Here is a 15,973-nt window from a genome sequence, read left to right as displayed (position 1 = left end):
GTGTGCCTCACTTATAACTTGTGTAACGATTTTCATTTGGTGATCTTGCAGTCTAGCCATGGAGAGGGTTTCATCAGCTCCAGAAATGGATGATGTTATCTCAACTGATTAGTCAAGCAGATCAACAAAAAGAAGGGCTAAAGTTTGGGATTATGTTGATTCAGAGCTAGTAGATGGGAAAGAGAAGGCGATCTGCAAATACTGTAAGGCCCACTTATCTTCTGTTGCGGGTAAAGGTACAACTCATCTGAATAGGCACATTTCTATGTATTGCCATGCAATTTCACAAGAAGAGAGACAAAGGTTCTTAGCGACCCAAAAAACAAAACCTGATGAGGCTCATGTTTTCAACCTTGTAGTCTTTTGAGGTCTAATAGCCAGGTACTTCCTTAGCGTAGAGATTTCATTTCGAAAGTGTGAAGATCCATCCTGGAAAGAAATGATAAATTACTACCAACCGTCTTTTCAATTAGTCCGTCGATAGACTATCCGTTCAGATTGCATTTTGTTGTATGAAGAGAAGTTGCAGTTGATGGACCAATTTACGAAGTTGAAATCCCATGTTAGTTTGACTGGCAAACTTTGGTCCTCTAACCAAAACCTTGGCTATCTTGGTGTAACAACACGTTTCATTAGTGAAAGACTTTGATTTGCACAAAAAGATCATTGGATTCAAGAAAATTTCCTTCCCTCATACATCTTATGCTGTGCAAGATGGTATTACCTCTTGTTTGCTAGAGTGGGGATTGGTTGGGGATTTGTTTACTCTGACATTGAATAATGCTAGTGTAAACAATAGAGCAATGAAAGATATGCGAGATGCATTGGGTAGTCAGATGTTTTTTAGTGGTGAAACACCTCCATGTGAGATGTTCTTCTCATGTGCTCAATATCATGGTTCAAGCTAGACTGAAAGTCGTTCCAAATGCAATCGGGAGCGTGAGGGACATTATCAAGGTCATGACATCTACACCATCTCATTTGTAGATCTTCAATTCTATTGTTCAAGCATTGGGTCTTAAAAGTAAATTAGAGCTGATTCTTGATGTTCCACATCGTTGGAATGCAACCTATGATATGTTAAATGAAGCACTAAAATATAAGGCTGCTCTTAATAGGTATGCAACAGAGCAACATCATGAATTTCCCACTGAAGAAGATTGGTCAAAGGCAGAAGCTCTTCATGGTTTTCTACAAGAGTTTAGTGATGCAACCAAAGCATTCTCAGCGGATAGACATCCCACAGCTCATCTTTTTCTCAAGATGTTGCTCGTTATCCGAGGTGTGCTGCTTGATGTGACTTGGAACTCAAATGAACTCATTAGTGAGATGGCAAATGTTATGTATGCTAAGTTCCAAAAATATTGGGAAAATCCTAATATTGTGTCGCTCATAGTTGTTATTCTAGATCCATCAATGAAGACCGAATTTGTCACGTTCTATTTCTACACAATTGGTGATAATGTTGATATGAAGATGACGGAGCTCAAAAGGTACTTGAAGAAATATTACCTAGAGTATGAGAAAATCATGAGGAGTCATGGTTTGCCTGTCTTTATTCCTCATGAGGATCAGATGAGAAGTGAGACTTTTACCTCTTCACCTCTCTGCGGTAAAAGAAGGGTGGAACATGCATTTGCTCAATTTGCATCTCAAAATATGGATGCCCGTCAGAGCGAACAGAAATGGGTACTTACTTGGAGGACCCTAGGATCCTTGTCAAGCCAGATGAAAACTTCAATGTTTTAGGATGGTGGAAGAAAAACATAGATGCCTATCCAATATTGTCTTTGATGGCTAGAGATTTTTTGGCTATTCCTGTGAGTACAGTATCCTCAGAATCTGCCTTTAGTGCAGCTGGTAGAATTCTTGGAAAAAATAGAACATCACTATCTCCTGAAACACTTGAAGCTTTAGTCTGTGCCAAAGACTGGTTGATTGGATTCAATGATGAAGAAGGTAAATTATCATATAAAAGTAGACTTTGCATCTATCTTATCTTTACATCGCCAACAATGAACTACATGACAATGACTTGAATTATCTACATTAATTCATGTAGGTGAACCAATGACAGGAAAGCGAATGTTTGATTCGGATGATGAAGAAGATGATTAGGAAATTTGATCCAGGTAAAACAATAATTTTTTATTTTCTTAATCACCAAAGTTTCATCTCTTTAGAAACATTTTCACTGTTGGAGCAGCAAGACTGCAACAATGCAGTAATTCAGATTTTATAAGTAATTGGATTAGTAATTGCAGGTAGCTCACCACCATTTCTTTAATACAAACTCAATTTCATGATTCACCCTCAGTTTGAAATAGATATATGTTCTTATATATTTCTATTCATATAAGCTGGTGACTTTATCTTATCACTTTTTGTTGCCTTTTTGTATCCCAAGCAGAAGGACTTGAGCCTGTCAAGCCTGTCTTCGAGAGAAGATGGATCAATTGCAAAGGTGATGCAAAGCCAATCCTTGTATTCGACAGCACATCCTAGCAATTTATTTTATGTAAGTTACATCTCAAATAAAAAAGGTGATCTCAAAGTGGATGGGAAATTGTCTTATGCCAAAGAGATGAACTGATCTGCATTCTAGAGTTGTAGTTTCAAACGATACATGTATTCAGAATAGCAATACCTGGCAGAACAATCATTTATTACTATAGTTTCTTCTGGATGCATAGATGATTTTGCTATTATATTTTCTTGTCGCCTGCTTGCTATCAGGCCTACTGCATGCTTGTTGTCAGGCCACAACCTTATACCATTTCGTTCTGCATTTTTGGTAGACTTGCGTTCTGCAATGGGTGGCCATGTATGTGTGAGCCCATGAATTATACTAATTCAATTAGCTAGTGGTGGTGCTTGCATGTTTGTGGGGGCCCTTGGATTGCTAATGCAATATTGTCGTGTATTTTGAAAGGATCAGGGCAGGTTTGGGTGGCAAGGCTTTCAAATCAGTTTGGATTGAGCTGCACCAAATTAGTTTGGATTCAAGTAGGGCTGGATCTACTCCTTAGTATTCTAGGATTGAAGTGGGGTTAGGGCCGAATTGTGACCCATTCCTAGGGCCTAGATTCACCTACTGTTGCGCTAGCTATTCATATTACTATTTATAAAAACTCTTTTTTGTCTCCTCTCAACAACTAGAAGTCGATGAATCCACTTTTTTTACCAGCTAGTACTCAGCCAAAGCCAGCAAAGCTCCATCAAAACAGGGTCCGGGTAAAAGTACATCATGTTAAGAGCAACTCCAAAATAACATGTAAACTAACCCCAAAACAGATATTAGTCAAGAATAGTGGTTTTTCTTACTCCAACAGCTCCCTCATTCTTCCCCAAAAAAATTAGCGTCTCACATCCACAGCCTCATCTCCCTCATATTTTGGTATGTTCTATCCCTCCCCAATCCATTCCTCAACGTATCAGATCATCCACAGCCTCCCGACGACTGTACAGATTACGCCACATGTCACATTTAAAGGAACTGTTGGAGTAACCCTCATAATTCACTCTTAAAACTTTTTAGTCTACTCTTAATAATCAGTTTTTGGGGCAAAATTTTTAAGATCCTTTTGGAGTTGCTCTAAGAAACTCTAGTAGGATTATGTGGGCGAATACCACTTATATCCCTGAGAGGTCTCACGTCTCTATATAAAGGAACATGTATCCCCTCATAAGAATGAAGAAGACAGAAAGAGACCAGAGATCCAACCTTACATATTGTATCTCATGTGTTTTCTGAGTGTGTGGATTGCTGAAAGGTCTAGTGTTCGAAACTTCCCAACTAAATCAATGTCATAGAAAAAATAAAATGTTGATTGTCAATATCTTGTAGAGCATTTATCAGCAGCCTCCTCTCAGCATCAACCATAGAAATTTCGACCTGCTGGTAATATTAATAATCAGTACTATATTCGTTGATCTTGAAAGAAATATTCAAAAGATCTTTGATACTACACTAGTATACAATTTATACTTCCAGGCACACCTCACAACTAGTGACATTTTAGAGATCAAATATACATGTCAATTTGTAATCACAAAGCTCTATTGTAATATATGTACAAAGGATACCTACAATATCACAATATGATCCTGCTAATAGTGACAGGTTTAATAATACCAGATTTTCATTGGGTTTGTTGTGTGCGTGCACAATATGGTTAGGTTAATACACAGTACCACACATTGGGTTCTAAGAACTGATTTAGAATATAGTCATTGGGTATTCATTCATTCGATTTATGTTAAAGTTTCATTGATTCCAAATGGAATCGGTCCAACAACATAGTTGTGCCTTCACTAAAACAAAGATCAGTGTCCATCACCGAATACAAATGCAATTGTGATATTAGATCGACCAACAGATAACATAATTAGTTTACAACCTTAGGTTTTTAACTACAAAACTTTTGTCATGTTGCATGTATAAATGAAGGCAATTTTTCCATGGGATAAAAATTAACTAGTGCCAAATCGAACACACATATATTAATCTAAACCTAACAGATATAAACAAAAAATTCGTGGTTCTCTAGATCCATGGATAAGATTAAACTTAATCAAGTGCGGATCAGATCTACATGATAATAGACCGGATCCATACCTTGGGTGAAGGAAAAACGAAAGGGGATCTAGCGATGGGTCAATCGTTGGCTCCTTCCCGATGCGTCATCGTCGGCGGTTGCTTGAGACCTCGCCGTTACAGTGGGATGGGACTGTGGCGGTTGGACGACGTCACAGGGATGGAGCCGCCGCTGATCGACGGGAGGGTCCGCCGCCAGGAGAGGCGCCGCCGCTGAGCGCTGAGGTGGGGCCGTAGCCGTGGCAAGCGTCAGGATGGGGCCGTGGCGAGCGTCGGGTGGGGTGTCGTCGGGATGCACGAGCAGCAGGCGGCGGCTGCGTTATGACTGATTTGGAAGCGATTCCTAGGGAAATCAGCCCTAAAGGGGATTTAAAGAGGCCCTTTCATTTCTAGGGAGAATCTCCCCTCTCAATATACTTACCTAGCACCATTTGGGAGTCAAGGGATTAAATACCCCCTCTTGAGCAAAATACTTCAAAAAATTTCAAAAAATCAAAGAAAAAAGAGAAATATTTGGGAAAATCAGAAACACAATGAACATCACTAAAATCCAAAAATAATGCACCACATATGATTCATGTAAAGTTTAATTTGAATACCATATAATATCCATCGAAGCTAATTCATCCATCATCACATCATATAAGGTTGCCTCTATTCACACATATAGATAGACAATATAATATAAAAATGGAATACAAGTCTCTTGGTTAGGAACTTCGGCACTAGAATAAATTACGAGTTTAACTCTTTTTTCACAAGCTTCATGTGGAATGCCATTTCATTTTTCTTCTCCATGTTGGTTTCATGTGCTGCCTCCACTCTGCAAGTAACACCAATTGGCACGTTGTTAGTAACTTAGTATACATGGTTGCATGCACATAACCAAAGCAATAGAGAAAAGTCACCAACCGCTAAAAAAATCTGAATGTTTTCCTATTTGCATGCACAGTAGCTAAAAAGTCACCAACAATAGAGGAGTCTGCCTTCCTATTTGACAGAGGTCCAAGAGGCACCATAAAATACTTTAGCTAACTTAACAAAAATATGAATCCTTTCATATTAGATACTAGACAGCCAAATACTTGTCCCTCGCAGAAATTAAAAATACACAAGCATGATAAAACTTAACATATATCATAAAACTGCTATTACTATTACAGATCAGCTAGGAGAACAGCTATTACTATCGCACATAAACCTGAATGCATAGCAGTAACAACTAGGAGAGCAACTGTTACTACTACCCCCATGGATGATGCTTTGCAGTCTAGGATACCCGTTCGGCAAAACTGCTAGATGTTCTCCTTTGCTAATAGTTCTAGATTGGTGAGACCAATCTAGAAAGGTTAAAGAATGCTATAATAGAGACCACTGTTTTAAAAAGACTGAGTTAGTTCTATTTGAAAGCTTTATTCCTAATTATTTGTGGTTTCAAACCTAATAATTTTTTCTAGGTACATGTTCTCATGTACTTAAATATTTTTAGTGGCTACAAACAGTATACGAAGTCAGTGCAGCATCAATTTTCAGTGATGAAATGCAAGAACTAGAGGGTGGTTCTCCTTTTGTCTACAAGTCATTCTGATCCATTAATAGTGGCTACTGATGAAACCGAGCAACTAAACCCCTTCTGAGGTTAGTTCATTCAAACCTCCAAACAATTATTGAATGCAGATTTTGTAGTGAATTTATTAAAGAACCCAGTTCAAGTTCAACTGAACAAAAAATGCATCAAGATGGACAATTTAAATAGATCAATCGATGTATAGTTCTGAACCAAAAATAGGCATCACTTAACTGATCCAAAAAATGTGCCCCAAACTAAAACTAGCAACTTCCTCTTGGTTCATGCATAAAAATTTATCAGAGCTCACCAGGACTCTGGAACTCGCTAGGTGCATCAGAGTTCATGCAGTTCGTGATAAATCAGAGGAGAGCCGGCCTTGTACTCGGAAGGTGCATACCTCACTAGCATTGGGGTTCGGATCTTGGAGGAGACGACCTTGTACTGGATCTTGGAGAAGACCATGTACTAGGTCTTGGAGACAACATTGTACTGTACCTTCGAAGAACCGAATAATGGAGAATGAATTGAACCCTAGGTAACTACATAATTTACAAGGAGGAGCGAAGGTCTTACATCGTGCCACGGAAGACGACGGTGGAGGACAGCAAACTGAGGGCAGAGATGGCGGTGGAGGACGACAAATCTGAGACGATGGCGGTGGTGGAGGGCACTGTCGCCTCACGTATCGCTCGCGATTGCATCGAGGAAGGACGACGATGGAGCGGCGGTAGAGCGGATGGCATTAGTGTGGACGACGATGGAGCGGCAGCAGAGCGGCGACAGAGCGGATGGTGGTGGCGACGGAGGGCGCGGTCGTTCTGATCCGCTCGTGTCCCTTCCAAACTGGGGAAGGTTGAGAGAACTGGACCGGGGTGTTTGTCTTCGAAATGGGCCAAAAAGTATACCCGGATACATCTCCACGTGAGCTTTGGACCCGGAAAAAAGTATGATTTTCCCGCGAGGAAGTGGACTTCCAAACAAACCCTTATGGTAGAGATGTGGAATACGTGACTTAGTGGATAGGTCTTTACATGGGCTTTTGTAAGTCAATAAGAAAGAATCAATCACAATAGAAATCAAAACCAAGTCTAATCTAGGTGGTAAAGTCATTGATATTTGAGTTAACATAGGTTCAATGTTCAAACCTTAGAAATACTTTTTTAAATTCGTTTTCATTTCTATAATTATTTTTTTCTTTTCTACAATTCTTTTTTTCTTTTCTACAATCTAGCGATCAATGTTTTATTTGTTTTAATTAATTTTTAGTCACTAACGTCTGCAGGTTAATTATGTTATAAGATTTGATAGCTACCCCTTCTCTATAGCGACCCACCGTTGGTCCCCAACGATATCTATAACGATCAATCATAAGTTGTTAAATTTTTAGACTTTTATCGACCAACCGACTACGGCCACAAACAGATTTGACGACCAACTATCAGTCCCTAACTTTTAGCAACCAATAGTTGGTAATAAATAAGGGTCGCTAAAGATCACCTCAACATAACAGGAAAAGAAACAAACAGGCGAGTGAGAATTGGCAAGGATTTGAGGTAATTAATTCAATAAATTGGGTTCACTAGAAAACAACAAACAAACTAGAGCAAACACTCATCAATTAAACTTGTCAGTTTCCTCGAAATTATTCGTGGGCCCCCCATGAAGTTAACATAAAAAAATAAAAAGAAATCAAACAAGCACAGGGAGGTCCGAATGAAGAATCAATCACGTACTGTGGTCTGTGGATGATTTACATTCCAACAAAGCGTGATGAAGATGGAGCCGCCAAATGCCTTAGCCGGTCGTTCAGAACAATGGTCTCGACCATGGACTTGAAAGCACGCTCCGCAGCCTCGACATCTGAAGAAGCCATTTTTACACCCCTGAGGGTGAAGCTCGCAAGGCAGGAGAGGTGCTGAATGCCAAAATCAAAACCACCTAGTACAGCTGAATTTAACGCTGGTGGGTGGATCTTGAGCTTAAGTTCTTTCAGCGTTGGCATGGCCCCTCCGGATCCTCCTTCAACTTGGACAACCAACGTCCCTGAAGAGTCATCATCAGAACGAAATGAAAATCTCTGCACCTGTTGAAACCCTCGGATGATGAAGACTTGTGGCCCGACGAAGTTGTAGGTCCTACGGACAGTTACTGTAAGATCAAGCAGATGAGTAGTAGGTATGCTTCCAACTAACAACTCAATGTCTCGCTGCTCTATCACATCAGCAACGTAGATATTCAAGTATTCTAGGTTGACGAGCGAGACTAGCCATCTGGTGGTGGTCTTGGAGATTCCTGGACTCGAGAGCCAAACCTTTCGGATGCTACTTAGAGCAGGGAACGACACAATGTCATCGCCGTGTCCGTCTCCGTGCAGGGCTAATACAAGAGACAGATCACTGAGGTTGCATGCGTCCAGTTTACAGAGAGAGGACACCAGCTTCTCCATGTAACATGCTTTGTCGCCTTGTATCGTGTCCAACCCAATACTCAGACTCCTCAGATTTGTTAGCTCACCTAGTTCCTGCGGAAAGTTGAGCGAACACTTGGGCACGTAAACATCACCAAGCTCTTGTAAGTTCTTCAAATTTCCAATCCCGTCTGGTAGTCTAGTGCCATATGTGACGATCAAGCGCACCAATTGCTTAAACCAGATGAAAGCTTTTGGCAGGTTCCTAAGACGACGACAATATCTTGCATTAAGTGTATCTAGGTGCTGCAAACCTTCCATGTCTGTCGGAAATGAAGTTATACCTGTTTTACTAACATTCAGGTACCTTAGCTGGTAGAGCCTTCCAATGTTCGTCAGATCATCGTCTTCAAGTGTGGGGCAGCCTTCTATGTCCAACACACGCAAATAGTTCAAGTACGGAATAAAAGACAACAGTTTCTTGGAGCCCCGCCCAAAAATACTATATGATCGAAGATGAGACGTATCCATGCATTCTTCTAGGACATTATATATGTTGGCTTCTTCTTCCTGATCACTAGTCCCGTGTGCAATCAGCGATAGCCGACGGACGAATTTGCTGGCTTCCTGCTGCTGCTGCTGCTGCTGCTGATTGCTTCTTAGCATCAGCGTAGCAGAAAAGTTCTCTTCCGCCGACTTTTGGACGAGGAAATCAAGGATAGTGTCATGCACTCGGCAGCCCCGTGCCTTACCATCATATCCAATGTCAATTGGTTGTATCAGGCTCCTATTAATAAGCTCATGGAAATACATGTCTCCTAGTTCTACAAGATTGTTAGTATCCTGCCCACAGACGATGAAACCCTCGGAAATCCACTTGTGCACTAAACGAACCCTTTCAATCACATAGTCTTCAGGAAATAGAGTCAAATACATGAGGCAACTTCGTAAACAGTGTGGAAGGTCAAAATAACTCAAGGATAATATCCCTCGCATTCCGTCAACCTCACAACTCCTGCCAAATGCAAAGCCAATAGATCTGTGCACCCTTTCCCACTGATCTTCTTTTTTCTGCCCGGTTGCCAGCAAACTAGATATAGTAATTACCGCTAATGGTAAACCACCGCATTTTTTCAGAATTCCATTAGAGGCTTCTCTAAGTTCAGAAGGGCACTTTTCTTCGCATCCAAATATTCCCTTGAAAAATAACTTTTTTGAGTCAGCATCACTAAGTGCTTTAATCCTGTAGATGTGATCTTCATCAGGAGGTGAACTACATACTTTAGCAACTTCCATTTTTCGGGTTGTGATCAATATTCTGCTGCCAGGACGACCACCCTTAGCAAATGCACACTCCAAAATTTTCCAAGCTTGTACATCCCATATATCATCAACTACTATAAAATACCTGCAGCATAAATTAATAAAAATTATATTATAGCCACTGTATAATATATTATGCCCATGGTTATGAAATGAAGACGTTACCGTTTAGCTAGGTAATGAGCAAGAAAATATTATTACTAAATAATATGCCCTAAAAGAATTCTTTTTATTACTCATAAGATTTAAATAAAAACGTATATGTTTTATAAGTATAAATACACATAAGATATTTTGAGGAAAAAGGGGAGGGGGGCGGGGAATAAAATTTAAGCATCGCTCCTATTATTTACTCATTTCTTAAATAAACTCATCCCTAAAATACATAAAATTAGGGTGACGGGGAACGCCGGATAGAAATGCCCGTACCTGACTAAACTGCTACCACCTAATACACAGGCTTCATGTGACAGTATATATACATTATTACATGTAGTACTTGACAATATATATATATATATATAATCGGAATTCAAATTAAGTAGTTTTTAGCACTGCTGGTAGCTAGTAGTAACAGAATTTCGAACCTTTTGTCTTTGAGGAATTCTCTTATATCCCTGATGACTTGTTGAACCTCTGCAAAACCATTGGCATTCTTTTGGCTGCCGACTTGAGATAAGATAGAGTTCAAAATCATGGATGTATCAGGATTTCGTGAAATTGAAACGAAAGCCCGACAGTCAAAGTTTTCTCCAAGCTTGTTATAGACATGGTTAGCCAGAGTTGTCTTTCCTAGCCCCCCAAATCCAACAATAGAGACAACTTCCAAATGATGCGCAGAGTCGCCCTCCTCAAACTTGAGCAACTTGACAAGCTCATCACTCGGGCCATCTAAGCCAACAAGCTCTGATGTGTCCTTAAACACAGCAAGAACTCGTGTGTCAACCACCACATTCCTTGTACTGCAGCCACCAGCGGTAGTGCTGTACCTCGCATATCTCTCGCTGGTGTCCTTGATCTGGTTCTTGATGTCTTTCACCTCCTTGGCGATCTGACGACGGATCTTGATGTCGCTTGTCATCAGCTTCCTGCATTTATCGACGAGCACCTTGAAGCCCCGAGACTTGGGGTTGCATTCACGTTCAAAATGCACCGTGAACTTGTCGATGGTGTCCTCGATGTCGTAGGAGAGCTCCCGCACATCTCTTGCCCGGAGCTTGGTCTGCTCGTCGGGATCCTCCACGTCCGCCATGGCAAGGAGGAAAGCGTGCATGTGCTCAAGCTCTTTCTTGAGGTCCTTGATGTCGCCGCGCACATTCTTGAATGCCTTGCACTCGTCGCTCAGCATGGTGGCCAGCTTGGACAAGACTGAGCCCATGGCGCCCGTGGAGGCGCTGACCAGGAACTCACCCATGCTTGTTCTCCCTGTTTGGTGAATGGGATGATTTTTCTTTATACAAGAACGATGTGCAAATCATAGGGAAAAAGCAGCCGAAGAAGAGAGGAGAGGATGATGCACCCGGTCGGTACCTGCTGCCTTGAAGGAAATCACGCACGTCCAATCTAAGTGAAGCTTGGTTTGTCCGGAACAGGTCAGGAGGAAAAGGGCGCAGGAGCACGCGGAGGGAAGGATGACATGCGACGGGAACAAAAATCTCTACTACTGTATAAGAACATAACATAGACTATGGTGTACGGTTCTGCCTCCCCTCAAAGCGCTTCCCATCTCTACCTTCTGGGCCACCCTCTCCCAGGCCACGCCCCCAGAGCTCCCCTCACTGCCTTCTGGGCCCCTGCCCGACCACGCCCCCTCCCCCAGCGCTCCCAGATCTAGTTCCTTTCTCGACACCGCTCCCCCCTCGACGCTGCTCCCCCCACCTCAGCGCCATCCACAGGTTGACCCACCCGCGTCTGACTCTCCATGTCTTCCTCAACATAGGATCCACAAGCGATCCACATCTTCCTCGACGCCGGAAGGAATCCGCACCAAATCCGTGCTAGATGGGATGGATCGCCTCACCACCGGCCCCTTCCATCCTCGGTGCCCTCCTACCATGTACGACAATCCCAACCATTGGCGCCTCCCTTCTCATCCTCCATAGACGGCGCCCTCCTACTATGGATCCTGTGTAAAATCCATTCCTTACGCTGCGAGGCTGGTGGCGAGATCCCGCCATCTACGCCACCTTCCACACGCCGAGAGCTACTATGGACGGCAATTCCTACCATCGAGAAACCCCCTACCCATCCTCCATAGACGGCGTCCTCCTACTAACCTTTGATAAATCCCTTCCATACGTAGCAAGGCTGGTGGCGAGATCCTGCCATCTGCGCCTCCTTCCACATGCCCAGAACACCCTATATATTAGTCCAAAGGGAGAACACAATCAAGGCCACCACACCGGCTTCATCCTCATCGCGTTTGTAAGTTCCATTTTCCATCTAAGAATTTAATGTCATTTTCAGTTGTTGAGTTGATTTTGCAAACTGATAAGTGTTTTCTTTCATCAGGTAACTCTGCACAGTGGACAGAATCATAGCTCTGTTAGCATTATTTTATCAAGGTACGTACATGCTTGAATCTTCCTAGAATTTTTTTACCCTCAGATCCAATTCATCTAGTGCTGAACCACTGCAAGCTCTACCTTTTATTTTAGTTCAGTGTGATTCATGCTTCATGTTCATCTGTTCGGAAATGGTGTACCTGTTAGGCTCTTGTTTAGTTAGTGTGAACCATGTGCTTCTGAAGCCTGGATGGATGTTTTCTTTTAGTTCAAGGTTTCTAGAGGTGGACGACAAGTAGTTTGCCGATAAGATCATGTATCAATTTGTCTTCAAGTTAGTCTAGGTTGTTGATTTTTTTACCACTTCGTTTCGATATAGTAGTAGTTCTGATTAAAAGTGAGTTATTCCATAGTGTTTTGGGTCTAAATTAACTTATGTGTATATTTAGTTTCTTTGATAAACATGTGTTACATATCGCTTCTGCCATAGTTACAATTGAACTTTGAACCGAGCTGCAAATGATCTAGCATATTTTTTCAATTTGGCTAAATGATTTCTCTATCTTTGTAAACAGGCTCAAGTAACATGTTTCTATTTGGTCATTGTGCTCTAGGATCATACAACGTGACATCACATCAATCATTGAGGAGGTAACCAATTTTTCTAGACTGCATTGGGATTGTTTTTGTACCAGACTACAATGTGTGCTTATCTTTGTGCTTCATGAAATGGTGTATCTATTAGGCTCTTGTTCAGTTAGTACATCTCAAGCATAAACATACAAAATAGGTTCCAGAGTCTGCCACAAGAAAGTATACATGTTTTTCTATTAAGTGATGATTAATGACATACTTTTCTATTATGAGCATAGAAACTATGGATTATTCTAGGCCACATTCAATAGAGGTTCAATAGTCTAACATAGGCTATCATTTTGAAATGCTTTTGGACACTCGGTGTAGACGTTATTTTCAGTGTAGCAGGAGAGAAGTTTCATGCCCATAAATTTGGATTGCTTGTCGATCTCTCTTTTTTAGATTTGATTTTTTTCAACCTTGAATTGGGTGAAGAAAATGAAACTGACCCCCGACCCAGTTCCTTGCTAATTATTTTTTAGACTGTAGAATTTTGAGAAACACAGCTACACTTCTCACCTATTTAAATGAACATAAGTCATTTCTTGCTTCTGTTTGATCTGTCAGTAAATTTTGTCCGTATATTTTAGCTCGATCAGTATATAGTGTACCATATTTTAGCTGACAAAATATATAGGCATGTTGTTAACTGAACCTTTTCATGCAATAACAATGAAGGTACCAATGTTATGATATCTATTGTCTTTTATTGTTACTGATTTCTTCTTATTTATTGTCCAATTACATAGAGATAGATTATGTCAGTTACATAGTCATTGTTGTGGTCAAAGCAATAAAGTAGTGCAGTTTTTAAAACATGAACATCAGTCAAAACAAAGCACATCTCTGGAAATGATGTATGAAAGTGACACATTATACTACTGGGTATATTAGTAGATATACTGACATAACTTTACATAGCATGAACTTATATACAGATCAATTTTGTTAAATGTCTTGTATATTTCAGCTTTCCCCAAGAGCGTGTGCACAGGTCCATGTTGGAGCAGTCACAGGAGCCAAGGGGGCTGCAATCACAGGTTCTGCTAGCTATGGTGGAGGCGTGGAGCAGTCATAGGACATCCTAGTAGTCCAAGGCAAATTTGCCAGGCGGGAGTAGTGGCAACTTCTGAAACCCACGTGATAACATGCTCAAGCATTCTTATGATTAAAAAAAAGCTAGCACATAATCAATAGAAGACCTCCTATTCTGCGTTTGTGAACCTGTTTGTATTTTTTGTGAACTTGTTATGTGAACCTCTATTTGTAAACCTATAAAATCTGAAGTTGTGAATATGTAAACTTGTTTTTGTGAAATCTGAATCTGGTTTTGTGAACTTGTTTTGTGAACCTGACAAATGATGAACCTAAGCCTGAAATCTATGGGTCTGAACCTGTGAGTCTGAAATCTAAACTGAGCCTGAACATGTGAGTTTGAAATCTGAAATCTAAACCTAGCAAATGCTGAAGATGGCAAATGATGAACATGTGAGTCTGAAATCAGTGAGTGTGAACCTGTGATTCAGTCTGAAAACTGAGATTGACAGCCCTTTACAAATGATGAAGCTCTTAATCTAAACCTTAATCTGAACATGTGAACATGTTCCCTAAATCGAAATTGAGTTCGACAGCAGTTTGCCGATCACCACCGCTAGCTGCTAGCTTAGTGTTACGTTGATACCTTGCCTCGTGGATTTTGTATATCATAGTAATGTTTATCATATTGTATCTATGCTTTATACTAATATTTAACTTCCGTGGCAACGCACGGGCATTCACCTAGTTAATAAAAAGGAATCCAGACAGTGGATGTGCTATCGCCTATACTAGTGTTGAACAAAGTGGCGGACGGTTTGGCCCTTAGGTCTGGACAGTCCGCACTCCCCACGATCATATTAACTCAAGAGATTATCTTTTATCTCATGCGTGGTTATCCATCTAATCACGTGAGATCTATTGATTATCGCCTAGGGACATTTCCAGACCTTCTCCCCTATAAATATAAAAGGTATAGCCAATTGATAACCACCGAACACATTCCAATTGAATATATCTACTTTATTTACCTTTCATTTCCTAGGAGTAGATGTAACATAGCTTTAGTTGTAGCCCCAGCTCCATCCCTATTCGACTCTATGTCGTTTAGATCCGTCCTTTGGTGGCTTATCGACCACAAGACGACCCTAGGATCTTACACCTCCTGAAGGGCAAAATCTACTTCGTCTATTCCACTCAAGATCTCTTCCTCGAATTGATCTCTTAATTCCTAGGCGACTCTACGTCGTCTGGAGAAGCCCCAGGTGACCTGCTGTCCCGAAGCATGCTAAGATCTCTCTCTCAGGGGGGGATCTAGGTCCTATGAGGAGAAGAAGATGACCCTCCGCCATCGCGGACCGTCCGACCCAGAACGCGGACCGTCTGGACAACATGCAGGGAAGAAGCCGCTTCTGTCGCCAAGTCGCCAACCGTCTGGCCTAGAGCCACGGACAGTCCACGCCGCCGCAGCAAGCACCACCAGGCGACCGACGACCCATCACGGACCGTCGCCACCGTTCACCTCACGGAGCCAGAGCCGAATCCAAGGTATTCGACACATAGAGGTGACAAATAGGTGGTGTCTATCAGGGATGACTCAGTGCTCTAAAGATGTTCAACTGTATTCGATCCTACATCATTTAAAGGTGATAAATACCATCATGCGTTTCATTGTATTGTTGGTGACCAAATGAACGCCAACAACTAGCTACTATTATATAGCTGGATCAAGTAACAGAATGACTAAAGTGACCTCTTGCTTTATTCGGCACTCATTCGTGTGAGCATGCACTCGATAGATTCTCCACCAAACTTAAATTTTAACGTCGGTGCTATTGCTCACTTTTTTTTACACATATTCTACTGAAAAAGTACGGTCAGCGAGTCACATGCGCCGTTGG

The 15,973-nt window shown here is 41.4% G+C and overlaps 1 long non-coding RNA gene and 1 pseudogene across 7 annotated transcripts; one reads left to right on the top strand and one right to left on the bottom strand.

Annotated features, from left to right (window-relative positions):
* Window positions 1–439: 439 nt before the first annotated feature.
* On the top strand, window positions 440–987 carry LOC109944426 (zinc finger BED domain-containing protein RICESLEEPER 2-like; annotated as a pseudogene).
* Window positions 988–5,141: 4,154 nt separating this feature from the next.
* LOC100216879 (uncharacterized) lies at window positions 5,142–11,521 on the bottom strand. 7 transcript variants are annotated; one of them, XR_002267425.3, is made up of 4 exons: window positions 6,741–7,322; window positions 6,565–6,656; window positions 5,510–5,587; window positions 5,142–5,420 (listed from the first exon to the last, which is right to left on the bottom strand). It is a non-coding gene; the product is annotated as an uncharacterized lncRNA (long non-coding RNA). The 7 variants fall into 7 exon arrangements; XR_002267423.1 differs by lacking the exons at window positions 5,510–5,587; window positions 6,565–6,656; window positions 6,741–7,322 and adding exons at window positions 7,901–9,982; window positions 10,485–11,322; window positions 11,428–11,521 and having other exon boundaries at window positions 5,326–5,420; XR_004856506.1 differs by lacking the exon at window positions 5,510–5,587 and having other exon boundaries at window positions 6,475–6,662; window positions 6,741–7,342.
* Window positions 11,522–15,973: the final 4,452 nt, after the last annotated feature.

This window comes from Zea mays, chromosome 2 (genome assembly GCF_902167145.1).
Source record: "Zea mays cultivar B73 chromosome 2, Zm-B73-REFERENCE-NAM-5.0, whole genome shotgun sequence".
Lineage (NCBI taxonomy): Eukaryota > Viridiplantae > Streptophyta > Magnoliopsida > Poales > Poaceae > Zea > Zea mays.
This window is presented reverse-complemented; position numbering and strand designations above follow the sequence as displayed.